The sequence below is a fragment of the Bos taurus genome, chromosome 11, assembly GCF_002263795.3.
Source record: "Bos taurus isolate L1 Dominette 01449 registration number 42190680 breed Hereford chromosome 11, ARS-UCD2.0, whole genome shotgun sequence".
In the NCBI taxonomy this organism is placed as follows: Eukaryota; Metazoa; Chordata; class Mammalia; order Artiodactyla; family Bovidae; genus Bos; species Bos taurus.
Window position 1 is genome coordinate 18,621,685 of NC_037338.1, and position 15,556 is coordinate 18,637,240.

The window sequence follows — 15,556 nt, forward strand, 5'->3', positions numbered from 1 at the left end:
ACCTTGCCCATCCAACTGTAAGTGACCTTGTACCTAAAGAAGTGACCTTTCTATTCCTCATCATGAGAAAGGGACAGCTCTCTTATTGTTTGAGGAGCCACAACATAAGCCATGGAGTGTGTCTTTCTGTTGTTCTCCACTGATGAGAGGCTGTACAGATTGGTGGTTGATTGCACAGAGCCCGGGGCCCCACTGCCTGGGTTCAAACTCTAGCACCACCACCTCTAGCTGTGGGACCTTAGACAAGTCTTTTACTGTCTCTGGTCTGCAGTTAACTAGCCTGTAAATGGAGATAATAATAGAACTTCCTCATGGAGATGTTTTGAGATTCAAATGAGCCAATATGTATGAAGTGCTTAGAACAGGGCCAAGCACCCAAGGAGCACTATTTTAATGTTAGATATTTTAAGCTGTTTCAAAGTTAAATATTTAAAATAAATGTATTATTTTTCAATATGAGGAATAAAATGTTCACGTCTCAATAGAAAACTATCAAGGAAGCTAGGTTTCCCACAAGAACCCCCTTTATGACCCTCATTCCATATTCTCTCTACCTAGTTGTAATTTCTTTTATTTTTAATGTCTTTTCTCCATTAATAATCATGTACCAAGAAGCCTCTCAGTCTAGTTTTGGCTCCACTTTGATCACTCTGTCATGTCGCTCGATTTCACCAATGTATCAATAATAGAAGGCAATTGCTTCTTGGATAACATCTTCATCTCTGGACAACTGACCTCCTCCAGGTAACTATAGACAAGTTCCATGTTTTCCATTTCTTCTACATCCTATAAAACTCAGAACAATATAAAGAACATAAGCAGGTTCTGGATAAACCCCAAATGGTTGAAAGGTAAATACAAAGTAAACCAAGACACTAAGAAGAGGATCCTTTATTGCAGACTAGTTTGCATATCTAAAGATCGTTGCTGTGAACCATTTTTGTTCACAAATGCTCAGAAAACTCCAGCAAAGGCATAGAGTACAAAACCTAAGAAGAGATTACAGCTGGGAAGAATTGGCTTCAGGCCTAACATTGCTTTATCATGGTTCTGGCAGGTAATCAATAGGAAATTCTGTTGCATAGACATAAATCATAATTGAGTTTTCATCAGTCTTGTGCCAAGTGTGTGCCTGTATGAAATCCAGGATCTCAGTGCCAAGGTGCCTTATCAGTCCATATGCAAATATGCCTTTTGATGAAATCAAAGAATAGCAGAATTCAGAGGAGACTGCACCTCGTGCTGCCAAAGTCAGGTAGACATTTAACTCTTCATACTGGCCAGTGACTAAAAACTGCCTGCAAAGGGGGAGGCATTTCTCATGCAATGCTGCTCTTTAAATGCTCAAGGGTATTCAGAAATGGGGAAAAAAAAAAATCAACTCACAATGTTTATTCCCCCTAAGATAGTATTCAAAAAAATCTCTTACCAAAATCCCTAAAAACTTAATCAAAATTTATTAAAAGACCATTAACTAATACTAAAAATAAGTTTTATATACAGTTTTCTCAAGGCAAAATGGAAAAAAATAGTATTAGCAACTATCTCCTCTAAATGTCAAAAAGAAGACAAAATTTCCAGACTTTCATCCCTCTCTCAAAGATAACACATCTAAAACTCAAGATGGTTTAAATTGAAAAGTTTTAATCTATGTTCATTTATTTTGAGAGTTGATGGCTAGATTAAATCAAGCTTATAGATTTATAACAATCTGAACTTTTAAAATTCTTTCAAACACCTTCAAGCATACCCTTTTTTTGTTTAGATCAACCACCAGAACTTTTTTTTAAGACACTAAGGACTAACTATCCGAGATAATATTTTACCTAGATATTTGCTCAACAATTCAAACTGCTTCCCATTGCTTACAACATACACACAGAGAAAGAGATTTTCTAGACCAGCACTTCAGTACAGTAGCCACTATCCATATGTAGCTATATAAATTTAAATCATTCAAACATAATTAAAATTAAAAATTCAGTTCTGCGCTCATACTGGCTACATTTCAAGAGCTGAATACCACATGTGCCTAGCAGCTACAGTATCCTATGACATAAGTATAGAACATTTCTATCATCACAGAAAGTTCTATTGGACATTGCTGCAAGTCTGTACCATGCTTCTTACATCCAGAAAGATCTGCGCTTTGTATCATGACAGAGGGAAAGGCCCCTTTTCTCTCTGCATTCTGCAGAGAATCCAGATCTCACTACAGCCACATCTGTTATGAAGAGTGTCCAAAGAAAGGGCCACTATTTCCCACCCTGAGCCCACATGCATATGGGAAGAACTAAGAGGCCTCTCCTCCCAGCATGGGAGAGGAAAAGCCTATCAAATTTGCTCTGGGGAAATACAGAAGCAGGATGTCAGCAAGATGGCAGAGTAGGAGATTCAAGCCCTCATACTCCCAAAGAAACATCAATTTTAGTCACCGTTCATGGACAGGAATACCCCTGTGGGAACCTGGAAGTCCAGGGGAGAATTTAGAGCACTTCCTTTGAGGATAAAATAAACAAACAAACAAGGATAGAGGCACTGAAGAATAGAAGAGTTTCACATTCCCTGTGTCAACCATCCTCCACAGCTTCACAGCTCAATGCCAGGAGAGACCCCTCAACCCATGATTTTACCCACAAGGAAAAGTAAGAGCAGAATGAGCACCCATCTTCCCCAGCCTAGTGGGACATAGGCCCCAAAGCCCACTTCTGCCTTACCCTATCCAGAGCATCGAGGGGATCCGCCTGGCCGAATGGTCTTGGGGGGAGTAGGAGCAGGGCAAAAGGGCTGGGGTCACAGAAACCACTGTGCAGATCTCAAAAACTGACCACAGACCCTAGAGGCTGGCCCCCAAACCCCATCAGACACCTCACTGGCAGCCACCCCCCAAACTGGATGGCATGTGGCCCAGCAGGCTACTTGTATCCTCCCAAGACGGTGCACGTGAGCCTCCACAGACCGTGTATGGGAGCCTCTGCATAGGGCATTACAAACCCTTGCAGATAGCACACGGATATCCCAGGTTGGCTTGACGTTACAGGACTGGGAGAAAGTGTACAACCCTGAATACTCTTCAGAGCACAGACCTGGGGTAAATAACAAAACCAACCCACAGCATGAGAAAAAAATATTTGTTAAATCATATGCAGTGTGTGTGCTGGAGAAGACTCTTGAGATCAAAGAGATCAAACCAGTCAATCCTAAAGGAAATCAAACCTGAATATTCACTGGAAGGACTGATGATGAGGCTGAAAATCCACTACCTTGGTCATCTGATGCGAGGAGTCAACTCATTGGAGAAAATCCTGATGCTAGGAAAGATTGAGGACAAAAGAAGAGGGCGACAGAGAATGAAACGGTTGGATGGTATCACCAAATCAATGGCCATAAGTTTGAGCAAACTCTGAGAGATAGTGAAGGACAGGGAAGCCTGGTGTGCTGTGGTCCATGAGATTGCAGAGTCTGACACAACTTAGCGATTGAACAACAATACAGTATATGACAAGGGATATATTCAGCACCCATAAAGAATTCTTAGAGCTCAACAGTAAAGCGACTTATAACCTGAATGAAAATGGAGAGAATATTTGAACAGTCATTGCTCAAAAAAAAGTAACCAATAGCAAGTGAAAACATGCTCAACATGGTTACCCGTAGTGACATTCACTTGAAAAACAACGAGAAACCACTGAGCACTCACTGAGATGGCTATCATAAAAAGACAGAGCATCAGAAGTGTTGACAAGGTTTCCCCATGAAGCAGGGTGTGTTGACCCATGGCAGAGCACACTTGCTTCTGAGGGAGAGGCATTCCCGGTACAGACCAAGGAGAAAGTGCAAGTCTGTGCGAGATTGCATTATAAATGCCCACCTGAGTGTTCTCAACTTTGTCAGCATGAAGAAGGGAAGAAGGGTATTTCTGGACTCTCTGATGCTTTCGTGCCTTATCACCTGGGGCCCCAAAGAGCTACAGAATCCACAAACTTTTTAATCTCTCTAAAGAGGATGATGTCCACCACTGTGTTGTGAGGAAGCCCCTAAACAAAGAAGAAACTTACAACCAAAGACCCAACATTCACCGTCTTGTTACGCCATGTTATGCAATGTAAACATTGGTGTATCGCTCTGGAGAAACAGCACATCAAGCAAAATAAGAAAGAGGCTGCAGAACATGCTAAACTTTTGGCCAAGAGAATGAAGGTAGCCAAAGAGAAAGACGGGGAACAGATTGCCAAGAGATGGAGAATGTCTTCTCTGAGAACTTCTGAGTACAGTCAAAAATGAGATGTTCTAAGAGTAATAAATTGTTGTTTCTTCACTAAGTTGTGTCTTTGCAACTCCATGGACTGTAGCCCACCAGGCTCCTCTGTCCATGGCATTTTCCAGGCAAGAAGACTGGAGTGAGTTGCCATGCCCTCCCCCTGGGGATCTTCCCAACCCAGGGATTGAACATGGGTCTCCTGCACTGGCACGTAGATTCTTTACCACTGAGCCACCCATAACAAATAAATAAAATCAGATAAAAACCAAAAACAGAGTGTATAATGAAAAAATATCTCTAGATAATTTTCTGCTTCTTCAATTTACAGTGTAATATGGGGTGATTAATAAACTTGCTATATTCATGGAACACAGGAGTTATTAAATTAATGTCACATTAAAAAACCAGATAAGAGGTAGCATACTTATTAACATGGAAAGCCATTTCACTGTTACATAAATAACTACTTTATAAACACTTACAAATATGTTTTCCATGCAATGAAAAGAAGTGAAAGTATTAGTCACTCAGTCACGTCCAACTCTTTATGACCCCATTTACTATGGCCCCCCAGGCTCCTCTGTCCATGGAATTCTCCAGGCAAGAATACTGGAGTGGGTAGTGAGGATCTTCCTGACCCAGAGGTTGAATCCAGGTCTCTTACATTGCTGGCAGATTCTTTACCATCTGAGCCTGTAATGCAGGAGACCAGGTTTGATCTCCTGGCAGGCTACAGTCCATGGGGTTGTGACATGACTGAGCAACTAACACTTTTCATGTAACATCACCAGAGAAATCCTGTCTCACAGAGAAAAATCAGAATGTTTAAAATTACCAAAAGCTTTGAAGTCCAGTGCCAGGTACAGCATAAGTGTCCAATTAATATTTATAGACTGATGGGGGGGAGGGAATATTTATGTATAAATAAGAATATTGACTATAGGAATACACAGATGATTTTTTCACACAGTATTTCAATACCATGTTCAGTTTGGAGCCTGAAACTTAAGTGAATAGAGAACTTGGAATAGTTCCAGAGAAAAGCAATGAAAATGATTAAAGACTTGGAAAATGGGGCCTATAAATCATGAGTACAGGAACTGGGGCTTATTTAACCTGAAAGAAAAAGCTACATGACTGCACCAGATTCTTATATCTGAAAGTGAAAGATGGGTGAGATTTGCCATCACCCGTCCATACAGCGCTGCAAGCAGAAATCCAGAAGTGGCAAAGATATTTTCCAAGTATTAGTATTATTTCTGTGAACCTCTGTCTCTTTTCTTGTGGTTTTTAAAACAACCAACAGCGGCCCTGGGACAAGCTGGGTGTGCATTGGTTAAACCCACAAACATGTATCTAGTGCCACCGTGGGCCAGGTGCCTTGCTGGGCATTACGGAGAGACAAGAGTAGGGTAATGTGTGACTCCTAACCTCAGGAGTGTGGAGGATTAGTCCAGGAGACAACCGTGTAAAGACGGTTGCTGGATGTCAGGGAATCTCCTCTACAGATGATACACAGTGTCTCTAAGAAAGGCACAGGAAAGTTCACTTGGGAGGCTGGGGTGAAAAAAAAAAAAAAAAGAGTTTCTTTACCAGGGTCTTAATGCTGCAAATGAGTTTGTTGAGCAGAAGTAGGCAGGAGAGCACTTAGGACATTCTGTGTGAACAGACATCAAGCACAGGAAAATCCAGGCATGTGAGATGGACACGTGAGAGCTTGAACCAGTCAGGAGGGCCGGAGCAGATAAGGGAAATGTTATCACATCCAATTTGCAGATAAAGAAACTGAGGGTCAGTGTTCTCAGTGATTTGGGCAAGGTTATCAGCAATCAAGATCAGAGTTGGGACTTGAACTCACAAGTCCTGATCTCCAGTTGTTACTCCTTTAGCAATTCTAAGGTGCCATGGTGTGTCAGATAAATATTTCTTTCCATTAGAGCTGAAATTATTATCAACAAAAAATTCATCTTGTTGAGTAATTTGAGGGGGAGATGATGTCATCATGGTCATATGGTGCAAAGTCACTGGATTCTGTGTACACACACACACACACACGTTATTTATAAATAGAGTTTCATCTAGCCAAAATGTCATTTACTAATGAATAATGCATCTCCGCTTCATTTGTTCAGTTATACCCCACATAGTAAAGATGAGAGATGTGAACTAGAATTAAATTATTTTCAATTTTTTATTTTAAACTGAAACAAAATGTACCACATACCTGAGCTGCAGGAAGACAGCTTTCTATTATCACTCCTGCTGCAGCCTCACATCTTCTCTTTTCCTCATGTTTTTAATGAAAATCTTCAGTCAATCTAACAATAATCAAAAAATGATTCTGGATCAACATACATAAAATGTGGGGAAAGAAGCAGCTTGCTGGAGTCCAGGCAAATCACAAAATAAAACAGAAGTCATTGGCGAGTTAGAGATTTAGTTTATTTGATCTGTTTTCTCTATAATTGGAAGCTAGCAAAATCCTGGATATTAAGTTTTGGATATTAAGAATATAGAATTCCTGAATCTGAATGTTTCTGTCTCCATAATTGACTGATAATGAAGGAAAAGTGCACTTCCTGTTCTCTTTAGTCTTTGTGTACAGACACAAGGACCTAACTGCAGATAAAAGGCTGCTGAAGAAGACCTGATAGTCCAAAAAAAATATCAAGACTCAAACATACAAAACATCATTACTTCATTCATTCTAATGTTTCTTTTTTTCACATAACCCCAAAATATAATGACTATTGTATTCATTTTCTACGTGCAAGACAGAAATCCATCTTAAACATATCCCTCTTCTAAAAATCCACTGTTTATTAGAAGGTTCCTAGATAAACTCCCAATTAAATAAGTTGCCCTAGAAAACCTCATACCAATATTCCTATGTGATCACAGTTTCAGAATGACCTTTTTTCTTGCCCCATGCCTGGAAATCACCTTAAAATTCAATATCGGAGGATGAACTTTCCTGGTTCAATTTCCCAAGTGTCCTAATCGCAATTATATCCAGTGTGTTGGTAGTTACTCTCAGGAAGTGTTCAAGGACACGAAAGCTCGCCTCTCTATCTTGGTCTTCTAGCCCCCCTCTCCTAGCATGGAAATGCTGTATTAAGTAAGGAAGATGCAACTGTGCTGGGTGGTCACAACAGCTGTGATTACCTCTATGCGCTTGCCTTACAAAGGCACTGAAAAGTCACTGAGAAGTGGGGCAATTTCTTAGCCATTAATTTGGGAGAATCCTGGCTGCCCTAATATGGTTTAAAACATGAACATCATGACCTCAATGTTCTCAAAAGGTGTTAGTCTCCCTGTCTGTCTTTCAGGGAAGTCCTGAGTTATTTTGCTTAGAGTGGATGCATTTAAAAGCAAATAGTCCTGAGTATAGCTTGAGTACATGTCTGAACTCTTGGCTTCAGGTCGAGCTAACCTACAAAAGTGAGAAATATAAGCTTGGCCTATTAGTGAGCCCTGATCGGCTCTGACACCACTGAGGAGAGTGACTTCGGGACTAGCTAGTACGCATGCACTGGCTGGGAGTCCACACAAGCTGGTTGCCCAGGGTGATGGCTGGAGGCAGAAGCCCCTCTCACCTAAACCTGCAGGTGCAAAAGCCAGAGGAGTCATTTAAGCTCCTGTCCTAAATAATATGACTCTGGTTAAAACTAGAGAGATGCATTGGCATAGGTCTTTATATTGATGTAAAGAGACCCAGAGGTAGGAAGCAGGGCCTGAATTGAAGGTAAGCAGGAAGGTGTTTGAGGAAACTGCATAATGTATTGGGTGGATGGTGGGATTTATTTTAAAGTCCATAGATGGAGCTGACTCACTACAGGAGAATCCCTCCCCTAGCCAGGCTGAGTGCGTTTGCCCAGGCTACTGCTGCTGCTGCTGCTAACTCGCTTCAGTTGTGTCTGACTCTGTGCAACCCCATAGACGGCACCCTACCAGGCTCCCCCATCCCTAGGATTCTCCAGGCAAGAACATTGGAGTGGGTTGCCATTTCCTTCTCCAATGCATGAAAGTGAAAAGTGAAAGTGAAGTCGCTCAGTCGTGTCCGACTCTTCGCCACCCCATGGACTCAGCCTACCAGGCTCCTCCATCCATGGGATTTTCCAGGCAAGAGTACTGGAGTGGGGTGCCATTGCCTTCTCCGTTGTCCAGGCTGGTACACTCCTAAATCAGAGGTACATTCTCAGGTATGTTCTGCAGTCTCTACCCTTTACTGCTGATGCATAAAATGAAGCCAATGGAGCTGAGGAACTCTTTAAAGCACATTTTGGCTGTCTTGGGAAAATCAGCACTAGTTATTAGGTTCTAGTGTAGTTGACAGAATTTCAGCAGAGAGCCCAGGACTGGTATGCAGGCATGTGAGGAAGACGATGGAGTGGATCGCCACAAGTACATCCCACTGTTCTCCTCCCAGGCAGGTGGTATCCATGGGTCAGATGAAAGAGATTACAGGGCGAGCTGAAATTCTACCAACTATTAGAATAATAGTGGTACCAGGAGATGCAGAAAGAACTGGACATGGTATTTCAGGTGGAGGAAAGCAGTGGAATTTTATTTGTTTTATATCCACATTGGCTGCTGTGTGGATCAGTTGTGTAGTCTTTAAAAGATCCAGTTAAGAGTGTTCTTCTTTCAGAACAGACTGATATGCTCGCTCTGCTGCTGCTGCTGCTAAGTCGCTTCAGTCGTGTCCGACTCTGTGCAACCCTATAGACGGCAGCCCACCAGGCTGCCCCGTCCCTGGGATTCTTCAGGCAAGAACACTGGAGTGGGTTGCCATTTCCTTCTCCAATGCATGAAAGTGAAAAGTGAAAGGGAAGTCGCTCAATCGTGTCCGACTCTTAGCAACCCCATGGACTGTAGCCCACTAGGCTCCTCCATCCATGGGATTTTCCAGGCAAGAGTACTGGAGTGGGGTGCCATTGCCTTCTCCATATGCTTGCTCTATTAGTCTGTAAATTTTCAAAAGGTAAATGGAACTATAGATAGACAGCATCCTCCAAACTGGGATTTAAGTGGTTGTGCTATATCAGATCCTAGCAGATTCCTTGATGAATAGGGAGGGTATCAGAGAATGGTGCCCTGGTGGGAAGGATCAGGACCGGGAGTAAGCCCTAATTTGGTTTCTCATGGAGGACGCCCATATCAGTCAGGTCAGGCTAACATCTGCAAACCCTCTTTCACTCCCGTAAGATCGCTGCCCAAATGTCACCTTATTGAAGAGTCCTTTTATGGCCACCCCACACAAGATAGAAGTCCCATACTTATTTTTCTTTATTTTTCTTCTACATCATGACCATTGTCTATAGCACTATATATTTTACTGAGTTATTTATTCTCTGTATCCTCTCACTAGCACTTAAGTACCATGAGGCCAGGAACTTGACCTATTTCATTCACTGTTGTACCCCTAGCACCTAAGTCAGCCCCTTTGTACTAACCATTTAATAGTTATTTGTGCCATGACTAGTACATGGTGGGAGGGATAAATTGAGAAATTGGGACTGGCATACACATACTACAATATATAAAATAGATAACTAATATGAATGCACTGTAGAGCACAGGGAACTCTACTCAATACTCTGTAATAACCCATATAGGAAAAGACTCTAAAAAGAGGGGATATATGTATATTTATAGACTTTGCAGGTGACTCAGTGGTAAAGACTCTGCCTGCCAATACAAGAGATGCAGGAGACACAGGTTCGATCCCTGGGTCAGGAAGATTCCCTGGAATAGGAAATAGCAACCCATTCCAGTATTCTTGCCCTGGAAATCCCATGGACAGAGGAGCCTAGTGGGCTACAGTCCATAGGGATACAAAGAGTCAGACATGACTGAGTGACTGAGCATACACACACACACATATCTGCCAAATGTAGCAATTTAATCATGTACTTGAGGTGTCATTATTCTTTTGGGGGTTCCTACAACCCAGCAAAACAAATTCATTTTTGAAAAAAATTTAAAATTAAATAAAATTATTTTCTATTTCTTGTATATATATAATTACACAACCAGGAAACTTAACAATATTAAAAATATAGCCTAAACTAAAAATAAAAATAGTACATGGTAACTTCATTCATGATAACATATGCTCAGTAGCACTCCCTTTCCTATTTATCTAAGTCAACAAATTCAATCATTCACTTCCCCTCTTCCCTATCCATAATTTGAGTTGCACTGCCCAAATGAAAAAAAGATCAGATGGTCAGCAAGTTCTATCTTAGAGCATTATATCACACTGATGTCTCTTGTATGAGGGGATGAATGCCGAATAGTTAGCAGATGAGAGGTTGAGTGTTTTTACTAAGTTGATTTAACATAAGTATGCTCTCCATATAGCTCTGGAAGATAAAGATAAAGACAGAAATTGGGCATGGCATGACACAAGGCACTTGACATGCATTATCACATTTAATCTGTACAGCCATCTTGCAAAATAGAGGAAACTAAAGCTATTTCACCTAAGAGAAAACTATGTCTCAGTGATATTAAGTTAGTATCACAGTAGAATTCAAAACAATGTCTGTCTGACTCCAAAAGTCTATGGTCATTTTACCACATCACTGGAGTGAGTCAATGAAATACGCTTAACACAAGTGCAACTTCCTCAGAATTTAAGCATCATTTTAATGGTCACAGTTTATAAGAAAAAAACCCTAGGTTCATTTCCAAGAATACTTATTTCATGCTGTTATGAAAATACTTGACAATTAGAGTCAACTCTTGCTATTTTTAGACATATTATGCAAGATTTTGGCTCACCCAGGGCAAATCTTTGTTTAAAGCCCGTTTATTAACCAATAGCACCTACTCTGCTTAATGAATTGTCTTGTTGATATTATTGGCATTTTGTACCCTGCCTACTTAATTGCTGTGCTCTAAAATAATCGATGTCTTTTGCCTCACCAAAGCCAAAGCCAAGGCAAATTATGAGACGGAGAGATGCTTCCGGCTCCTCCCATCCCTTCCTTGTTAGCACCTCGCTAAAGGAGAACAGAGAAACAAAAGGAATATAGACTGCAAGAATTGCTCACTTAACAGTAGGTCTGACACGTAAAGATCAATAACCAGAATCCTAGTAGGCCATCCCAATAGCCAATGTTCAGCTGGCTTGGATGGTGTTTCTAATCTTAGAAGTCAACGAGGTAGTAATCACTTCTGTGTGCACCATACTGAGTGTCTTCTAGATTATTATATAGTGCTCACAATATGAGAATTTACTGTTGGCTCTAATTTACAAATGAGATGTTGAGAACCTTCACTAAACTTAGATATAAAGGAACTAGAATCCACCCAGGTTTATCTGACTCCAGGGCCTGTGTCCTTCTCCACCAAACTATGGTACAGACCAGGAGTGTTCCAGGTCAGAGAAGCCATGGGCATCTCAAATCCCAGTGCCCATCTGCGGAAGCAGGACCTTTAGCTCCTGGCTAGATAGAAAAGGGTCATGGGACCAGGCTTAGCTAAGCATACCAGGGCCTGATACACATACTATTAATACATGTGACATAAGTCAATGAGGCTCACTTCAGTTCTCACAGAGAAGGCGATGGCACCCCACTCTAGTACTCTTGCCTGGAGAATCCCATAGATGGAAGAGCCTGGTAGGCTGCAGTCCATGGGGTCGCGAAGAGTCGGACACGACTGAGCGATTTCACTTTCACTTTTCACTTTAATGCATTGGAGAAGGAAATGGCAACCCACTCCAGTGTTCTTGCCTGGAGAATCCCAGGGATGGGGGAGCCTGGTGGGGTGCCGTCTATGGGGTCGCACAGGGTCGGACACGACTGAAGCGACTTAGCAGCAGCAGCAGCAGCATGGCATCTCAAAAGTTTTTGGATGGAAGCATACACAAGGACCTAACTGCAGATAAAAGGTTTCAGAAGAAGACCTGATAGTCCAACAAAAATTATCAAGACTCTTAAACATACAAAACATCATTTACTTCATTCATTCTACTCATATTTTTCATACAACCCCAAAATATGATGGCTATTGTATTAATTTTATACATGCATCTGTTATCTACAGATAACACTTTAAACATATCCCTCTTCTAAAGCTATAATTCTGAACTACAGATGAATTAATCAAGATACTTCCCTGTTATAATCAGTTTTCATCATCACCAGATTTACCCCTGAACAGGGTACTTCTCTGGTTACTCTGCTTGGGTCCTCCCATTCCGGCCCTTGCCTCACAGGTACAGGTGAAACCAAGAGGATTTCAAGGAAAGCAAAGAAATGCTGTGATCCAGGTAGCCCTAAGAATCAATCAAGTAGTTCCCCCATGGAGCGACCCAACCCTCAGTCTGAACACTGGATAATATAGCCTAGTCAGGCCACAAGTTTTTAAAAAATATTTTATTAAGGGTCTTTACAGAGCAACATCCAAACTCCAGATCCTGCCAAGGACACCCTATTATAGTTGAGTACTGGCTGGAGCATGGTAGGTGGCTCCAGCTTCCCACTCTTCTGTTCAGAGATGGGGGTGGAAGGGGCTTCTTAGGGCCAGTCTTACCACTTGGGTCCTCAGGCAGCATGACTTCACTTTGATGCCCAGCATATCCTGTCTGAGTAGCACATGGCACACAGCAGTGTCACCATGGTATTTAACAGAGTCCTGGATTATTAGGCCATCCACAAACTTTGTGGACTTAGCCCTATGTCCTCAGAATTTCCTAGTAGTGTGACCTCACAGGCTTTGACCCCACCCTTCATAATAGGCAGCACATCATAGCAGACCCTCCTCTGCACAGCGAGTTCTTCTCGGAGGCTGTAACGGAGAGACTTTGCCTGAGCAATGGTGCACAGAACTCTTGTGGTCACATTTTCAGTTTAGAGCTCAATACTGCCCTCAGGGAAGCCGAATCTCTTCTGAACCACAGCAGTCAATTTGCAGATGTGCTGGCCCTTCTCACCAAGAACGTTCTGCATCCTGGTGGCCAGAATAATGATTTCTGTCCTGGTTGGTGTAACTCAGACCTTCCCATTCCACAGTAGTCATCTTCAGTCAGTTGCTGAATGTGAAACCCATTTGGTTCAGCTTTGAAGATGCTATCAGTGACAAACTTCTCCACATTGGAAATCTGTACCACTGTCTTGCTGCCATGTGTCACCATAAGGAAAGGCTACTAACATTTCTTGAGCTCATACTAGGTACCAGATACTTTTTTGAGTTTAGACTTTTGAGGTCCAAATTTGAGTAGTCAAAATATGTAGTTTTGTTTATCTCTCCATATTTGCACTTATTTTTAACTACTCTATCTCTGAGTTGTGTTTCCTAAAACTTCACTGCAGTAGAAGTTTTTCAAGTAAAGAAAGGAAATTCGGGCCAGGAAATAAGTGGCATGAATAAATGACTGGAAATGTGAAAGGTCTCTAACTGCTTTGGGAAAAGATGAGAAGATGGGTGAAATACAAGACAGTGGACGTGGTGGGCGATGAGGACAGTCACAACTTTATTTTACTCTGTGGGGGAAATTTCAGGAGGGAGATTATAGAGAAATAATTGGAGGTGGATAAGAACCTTGTAACATCCAGTCCTTTATAACACCTTTTATTACCCTATAACATCATACTCCTTTCGTCTCAGTCACTTCAGCACTCAGTCCATCTCATTCTCAGGAGTAATGTGCTCTGAAATCTAACCATTTTAACTTAGCATCTGTTCCACGGAAAGCTTGATTTCTGCAAGAAAAATCAGGATGGATTCCCAGTTTCTCCTCAATCCAACCTTCATTCACAGGGCTTTCCTCATTCTCTTTGATGTGAATTTTCAGAATATCATTGTGTATAATCAGTATTCAAACATAAGTTCAATAAGCCCATCGAAAATCAAGTTCAAGTGTTTATGATACTTCTTACCAAAAAGAGAGTCCTCTCTTTCTGGCCATCAGAGTCACCACCATAAAGTATATGGGTTGGCCCTGCAAAGAGCACCAGGCTGAGGGGACAGGTAGAAGCAGAAATCTAGCACCAGTCTGCTCTCAAAGTTGAGGAGATCAGTAGGAGGTGGCATCACCCTCAAAATAAAACACTTGGTTTTTCCCATTCAAATAAATTACTAAGGCTATTAGTAGCAACAGAAAAAAAAAAAAAAAAAAAACAGGCCTATATAATACATTACTGTGTGGATCACAATAAACTGTGGAAAATTCTGAAAGAGATGGGCATGCCAGACCACCAGACCCACGTCTTGAGAAACCTGTATGGAGGTCAGGAAGCAAGAGTTAGAATTGGACGTGGAACAACAGACTGGTTCCAAGTAGGCAAAGGAGTACATCAAGGCTGTAATTGTCACCCTGCTTATTTAACTTATATGCAGAGTACATCATGAGAAATGCTGGGCTGGAAGAAGCACAAGCTGGAATCAAGATTGCCGGGAGAAATATCAATAATCTCAGATGTGCAGATGACACTACCTTTATGGCAGAAAGTGAAGAACTAAAGAGCCTGTTGATGAAAGTGAAAGAGGAGAGTTAAAAAGTTGGCTTAAAGCTCAACATTCAGAAAACTAAGATCATGGCATCTGGTCCCATCACTTCATGGCAAATAGATGGAGAAACAGTGGAAACAGTGTCAGACTTTATTTTTCTGGGATCCAAAATCACTGCAGATGGTGATTGCAGCCATGAAATTAAAAGACGCTTGGTCCTCAGAAGGAAAGTTTTGACCAACCTAGACAGCATATTAAAAAGCAGAGACATTACTTTGTCAACAAAGGTCCGTGTAGTCAAGGCTATGGTTTTTCCAGTGGTCATGTATGGATGTGAGAGTTGGACTATAAAGAAAGCTGAGCACTGAAGAATTGATGCTTTTGAACTGTGGTGTTGGAGAAGACTCTTGAGAGTCCCTTGGACTGCAAGGAGATCCAACAAGTCCATCCTAAGGGAGATCAGTCCTGGGTGTTCATTGGAAGGACTGATGTTGAAGCTGAAACTCTAATACTTTGGCCACCTAATGCAAAGAGTTGACTCACTGGAAAAGACCCTGATGCTGGGAAGGATTGGGGATGGGAGGAGAAGGGGACAACAGAGGATGAGATGGCTGGATGGCATCAGCAACTCAATGGACATGCTGCAGCTGCTGCTGCTAAGTCGCGAGTTTGGGTAAACTCCGGGAGTTGGTAATGGACAGGGAGGCCTGGCGTGCTGCGGTTCATGGGATGGCAAAGAGTTGGACACGACTGAGCGACTGAACTGAACTGATTTCAGTGAGAAAGAATAATGACAAAAGATAGATAATTTTGTCTAGAAGAAAATGAGTT

At 41.7% G+C, this 15,556-nt stretch overlaps 2 pseudogenes; one reads left to right on the plus strand and one right to left on the minus strand.

Moving 5' to 3' along the window:
- LOC101904376 (small ribosomal subunit protein uS3-like) overlaps positions 1-13,882 on the minus strand; it is a 208,253-nt pseudogene extending 194,371 nt beyond the window's left edge.
- On the plus strand, positions 2,896-4,284 carry LOC112448862 (small ribosomal subunit protein eS6-like; annotated as a pseudogene).
- Positions 13,883-15,556: the final 1,674 nt, after the last annotated feature.